This window comes from Salvia miltiorrhiza, chromosome 2 (assembly GCF_028751815.1).
Source record: "Salvia miltiorrhiza cultivar Shanhuang (shh) chromosome 2, IMPLAD_Smil_shh, whole genome shotgun sequence".
NCBI lineage: Eukaryota > Viridiplantae > Streptophyta > Magnoliopsida > Lamiales > Lamiaceae > Salvia > Salvia miltiorrhiza.
Window position 1 is genome coordinate 29298974 of NC_080388.1, and position 6685 is coordinate 29305658.

Consider the following 6685-nt stretch of genomic DNA (forward strand, 5'->3'; position numbering starts at 1 on the left):
TCTGAGCACGAGGTGTGCTTAGCAGGGAAATCCTACGCGAGGTGTGTGGGTGCTGAAGAGGGGTTATCTTCAGTTTACGGTTGTGTGCACCAGGCAAGCACACGGGTACGATTTGCAGTGCACCAGTGAAGCACTTGCGGAGTGGATTGTTGGTCTGATCAACCAGCCGTGGATGTAGGAAAGTGTTTTTCCGAACCACGTAAAAGTCTATGTGTTATTTACAGCTTTCAGTTTTATATTCTTACTTGTGCTATTTCAATTGATAAAACTGAACACTGACTAACAGCAAAGAGAAACCTTAATCCAACAACCTGCTCCACCGAGGCTATTACGAAACTAAGTTTAATTTCCGCTGCGTATGATATCAATCTGACTGAACTATCCTCTGATAGTAAGGAAGAGTGATATCATCTCTATGTTAGCAAACACGACTGAAGCCCTTACTTGGATCAGTTAAGTTCCAACAACTTAACTGATAACTCATTACTGAAGAGCTTTCAGTATCAGTCGTCAACCCTGTTGGTCAAAACTGTTTTCAGTAAAAATAGGAGTCCTTGTTTGCGTATAAAGTTTCGTTTCAATCTCTGACTGAGATCCCTCTGATTGAGGTCAGTAGATTGTTGTAAAAATAGCCTATAGGTGTATTCCCCCCCATACACCTATTCGAGACCCCCCGGACCTAACACCCCTTATTGCAAAACTGCTCTTATGTTGAGACTTTTAATGTTTTGGATGAGGACTGTATTGTGCAGGACTTTCTTTATAAGTTACAGGAGGAGGACGAGATTGTGGAAGAATTCCTTGTTAACTTGCAGGATGAGGCTGACATTGAGCAGGAATTTCTGGAAAAACTGCAAGAGGAAGATGATATAGAGCAAGGCTTTCTGTGTGCCTTGCTACTGGAAGAGAAGCTTGATGAGGTTGTGTCACTCGATCTCGTTGGATGTGTGAATAAAAGACCATCTCATGATATGAGCATGGAGCGTTCATTAGGAGGACCCGCAGCTGCAATTCAAGAAGATGTGTTTACACAGGCACTTAAGCAGCTGACGCTTCAATCAAATTTTGGTTAAAGGATCCTTTTAGTCGGGCTGGCGACTTAAAAACTAGCGCTGCATGGGAGGCAACCCATGTTTTTCTTGCTTTCCCTTGTTTTTGTTTTTCTTTCGTTTTGTTTGGGTTTGTGTTTCTGTTGTTTCTGTTGTTTGATGCAGGTTGGTGCGTTGGGGACTGTTTGGTTTATAGATGAGGATTGGCAGACATCGTGGGATACTACAGACTCACCACTTGGATCGGTATTCAGGGAAGTTTTCCTCTTTCACCCCTCTTTTTGTAAGCACTGAGGACAGTGCCAGATTTTAAGTGTGGGGGGGGGTTGTTTGTTGGTATTTGTGGATCCTGTGGGTATGGTATTTTTGGATCCTGTGGGTGTCTTTTTGTTGTGTTTTTGGGCTTTCTTGTGTGGGGCAAATGGTCCTCTTTACCTTGATCGTTGCTTGGGTTCAAGTAATACTACACACTTTGATGATTTGTTCACAAGTAAATGTCATGAATTGTGTTGTCTTGGTTGCTATCTTTGTCTCTCATGCTATGCATATTCCTCGCTTGATGTAAGTTGTTTAATGTTTTGGATGCAACACCCTTATGAGCTATTCTTGACGTGATTTGTCCGGCAGATGCTAGAGGGAGTGTTTTCATTGTGATAGCCTATGATCTTATCCCTTGAGTTTGAATGTTGGTTTGTTGTTAAGTTTTCTATAGCTCTGGGTCTCTGCTCCTCTGACTGGTAGTGTTATGAGCATGGGAAACCACGTGAGAACATTTTGGATTACCTCCAAAAGTGTTGATCTCACGAAAGTTGGCCTATCTATTGAGAATAAAATAACATCACCTTGAAAAGAAAGATGTATAAAATTGAGATTTGGTTTGATTGTTTATCTTCTTCAAGAGAAATGGGATTTGATTATAAAGGCAATCACATTAGAAAACTCACCTCTAGCGGAGAATCGGGTTTGATCGGATTGAATTGTATCACGTGGTTGTTGCTTCTTAAAATCTTAACAATGAACATCTCGTGAGGAACGTAAATGGCTAAGAGACTTAGATTGGTTGGAGATGTGAATGGTGAGGAAGGTTTTCTTGCGAACTATCATTTGGTGTTGTGACTTTGCTTGAGGACAAGCAAAGGATCAAGTGTGGGGGGGTTATTTAGCCTTATTTTGTGATGAATCTCTGGGTGTTTACGTGTTATATTGACTTTTATTTTGGTCTCTTTCACTTAAGAGTTGAATGATTTGAGCTTTTGTGCTAATTTTGTTGTCTCAGGATTTTGTGCTCACATTGATTGATATGTGGACAAAAGTAAAGTCAGAATTTAGTTGAATGGTCTGAAGAAGAATCGAAGTTCGTCTCGATACGAGTTCGTAGGCGAAAACGGATCTAAACTCCGACTTGAAACGAGGGCGAACGGACCAAAATAAAAATGCTGCGCATTGCAGTCTGCGAAAGGCATACACGGCGGCGCCGTCCACGGCGGCCGCCGTCCCTGGGCGGTCTGCAGTTACGTTTTTGAGGGTTTAAAACCCATTTTTTAGGGTTTTGGAGCCCACTCTCTACCACTCCAGCCTCCAACTCCATTTTTAGTGTATTTTCTTAGAGTTTTGATAGGGAGAAACACATTAGAAACTCTCGGATTACGCTAGATCGTCGTTTCCTTTAATCAATTGTAAGTTCTATCTATTGATTTATCGAATTTTACAAGATTTCTTGGTAGCTCTTTTCCTACATAATTGAATACATTTTGATAATGATATTTAGCATTGATTTATGCTTTGTTAATCTTATTACCTAGTTAGTATAGTTAGATTGTTGGTTGATTTGTTAGAGTAATACTCCGTTGAAATTGTGTTGCTTTTCGTTTACATGTTCCTTAGGATAAATCATGATTAGTGTTTGCCATAGATTTGCATGCTTGTTTATTTCCCTTGCCTAGATAATTATTGCTTTATGATTTTGGATTTAATTATTGCTTTCTAGATTGTTAGATTAGAACCTTAGTTCTTTATGTTGTCTTATTGCTTTCTTTGCTTGCTTCCTATCTTTCGCCTAGATAGATTTATATGCTTTATTTTAATTACGCATTAGTTAATCGGAGAGAGAGTGTCAGACCCAACCTTCTGATTAGAGTGTTTAGGTTTATTTCATGTTTTCTGTGCGTAACATGATCAGAGCCCTATTTAGCCTTCCGTGTGAGACGACTTGAGTCACCTTACTGCACTAGGACGACCTCGTATAAATTCGAGTCCATCCGCTAGGTGTTTTTGGATGAGTCACAGCCCAATCAACTTTCGAAGCCTTGCAGAAAGCTGTGACCACAGCCCCGGTATTAGCTACTCCTGATTTTTCCAAACCTTTTGTCATAGAGTGTGATGCATCGGGTAGAGGACTAGGAGCAGTATTGATGCAGGAAGGCCGACCGGTGGCCTATTTTAGCAAAGCTTTATCTGACAGGAGCTCGGAAAAATCACCATATGAGATGGAACTAATGGCACTTGTCCTAGCAGTTCAACATTGGCGACCGTACTTGGTGGGACGGAGATTTACTGTGCGAACAGATCAGCGTAGTCTTCATTTTTTATTGGGACAACCGGTTTCAACGCCAGCACAACAATTTTGGGTGGCTAAATTATTGGGTTATGAGTTTCAAATTGAATATAAGGCAGAGGTGGCTAACCGTGTCGCTGATGCCTTATCCCAAAGTTATGAAGAGATCGAGTGCGCAGCTGTATCGATACCTACATGGATGGGGTGGAAGGTGATTTGTGAAGAGACTCGAAAGGATGAGAAGTTAGCAGTTATTCGATCAAAATTGACCGTTGGATCATCAGACTATCCAGCCTACACTCTTATTAATGATGTCCTGTATTATCAAGGTCGCTTAGTGCTAGCCAAGGATTCTGTATTCATTCCTCGCTTGTTGGCCGAGTTTCATGCTTCACCGCAAGGGGGACATGCTGGAGCATTCTGCACTTATCGTCGACTTGCTTCAAATGTATATTGGGTTGGCATGCTGAAGGATGTGACAAACTTTGTGGCTGAATACTTAATCTGTCAAAAGCAAAAGTATGAAGCACGAGCTCTAGGAGGCTTACTGCAACCTTTGCCTATTCCGACATACATTTGGGAGGATGTTAGTATGGATTTCGTTGAGGGATTGCCACGATCGGGATCCTATGATTGTATTTTGGTGGTGGTGGATCATTTATCCAAATATGCACATTTCTTGGGTTTGCGACATCCATTACTGCACGCGATGTAGCGTCAGTTTTTGTGAGGGAGATTGTTCGGCTCCATGGAGTTCCATTATCTATTGTGTCAGACCGGGACAAAATTTTCTTAAGTGGATTTTGGTCAGAATTATTTAAGGCTATGGGAACTAAATTGAGAATGAGTTCAGCTTACCATCCGGAGACAGATGGGCAAACAGAGGTGGTAAACCGTGGCGTTGAAACTTATTTGCGTTGCTTTGCCTCGGAGCGGCCCCGACAGTGGAGTAAATGGCTAGCGTGGGCTGAGTATTGTTATAATACTAGTTTTCATTCATCAGCGGGTTCGACACCTTTTGAAGTTGTATATGGGCGCCCACCGCCTAAGCTGGGGAGTTTCTTACCATCTGAGATAAGAGTCAGGGCAGTGGTTGATAAGTTAACAACGAGGGATGGTGTTCTTCGTCATCTCGAGGAACATCTTGAGCGTGCTCAACAACATATGGTTCATGCTGCCAATAAATATCGTAGAGATGTGCAGTTTGCAGTGGGCCAAAAAGTCTTTCTCAAGCTCCGACCGTATCGACAATCCTCCTTATTTCGGTCAGGGAGTGTAAAGTTAGCTGCAAAATTTTATGGACCTTTTGAAATTCTTAAAAGGATCGGTCCTATTGCTTATCGGCTACTACTTCCACCTTCTTCGCGGTAACATCCTGTTTTTCACGTCTCGCAACTTAAGGCAATGGTGGGCGATCATTCAGTAGAAACTGAGTTGCCCAAAGAATTGTGGCAGTCTGATCCCGAATTTGTTCCTGAATGGATTTTGCGTGACTGATCACTAAATTATTAGCACAAAATACCGGCAACTAACACGGTGCAGTTGTAGCAAAAATAATAAGTAACCGAATATCGTATCCACAGGGATTGACACAACGAAACGACTTTATCTATCTCCTAAACAGACTATAATAGTAGACAGGCAAACGAAAGTAGAGGATTTAATTATCTTAAACTAAAACGCAAATAATAAATAAAAGTACGTAGGAGAAAATTCAAAGAGTAAAAGCAACTGATCCTAGGGCACTAAATTCATTAACTAAATCTATGCAATAAACCTATTAATCCTATGTACCAGTTTAATCCAGTTATGCTGAGAGATCACTTGATTAATCAATTACTCTCGCTAGAGCAGCAACGATCGTAGATTAGTAAATTATCTATCTCCGTTAGGTCTCAAGAAAATCTACTAACTCCCAATAGCTCCTAAGAATAGCTCCCTATGATCCACCTATCTCCGCTAGGTCTCAAGGTTAAAATCATATCATACATTCCTGAATCCACTAAACAGTTATCTCCGCTAGGTCTGAAACCGAATAGCTAAACATGCAAACTATTGGCCAAATAATTCACAAGAATTCAAGCACCAGGAATTATGAATCATAAACTGGAAGGCACAAAGGTATTAACATATTAATCACATAAATTCAATCAACTATTTACAAACCCTAGAATCAGCTAAAGGAAATTAGCTAGACATAGCAAAATAAAGCATAAACATAATTAAAGAGAACACAATTGTAAAAACGAAAAACCGAGTAAAAACTGAAGTAGCGACTTGAATCTTAAATCTTGATCCAAGCCTTGAAAACTAGAAAGCTAAAAATATTCTAACGCTAAAAAACTAAAATATGAATGTTGAAAGCTCGGGAATCAGGGTTGTGTGTCTCGAATAGGTCAAAGGAGGACCTATTTATAAGCTTCAGATTTCCTTCGGATCACCATGGAAGTTTCCATGCAAAGTAGAATTCTAAAGGTAATAGAATCGTGTGAAATAAGGCAACTCTCCAGCTGGATGCGCGCTCCGGAAAAACTCTCCCACTCGCGCCGAATTTGCAGCTCTCGCCAGAGAAATGGATGTCACCCGGGAAACGGGTCGCGCCAGAGAAATGACGATTTCTCTGGCATCGCCAGAGGAATGGTATCGCCAGCGGAATGATGATTTCTCCGGCTTCTCGATTCCGCTGTAATGGCTTCTTACTTGGCTGCTCTGACTATTGACTCTTCTGGTGATGACTTCGCTATACTGGCTTCTTGATTTCGCTGACTCCAGAGAAACGGTGATTTCTCTGGCGTTTCCGCGCTCGCTTCGATTCCTCTGGCGCTTCCTCGCTCGCTTCGATTTCTCTGGCGTTTCCTCGCTCGCTTCGATTTCTCTGGCGTTTCTTTGCTCTAGTGAGTTGATTTCTCTGACGCCAGAGGAATGGTGATTTCTCTGCTCTGGAGATGTCGGTTTCTCTGCTCTGTCATTCTTCGCTACTATGGAGATTGGTTTCTCTGACGCCAGAGGAATGGTGATTTCGCTGCACTAGACTTTGATTTCTCTGGCGCTGGACTTTGATTTCTCTGGCGCTGGACTTTGA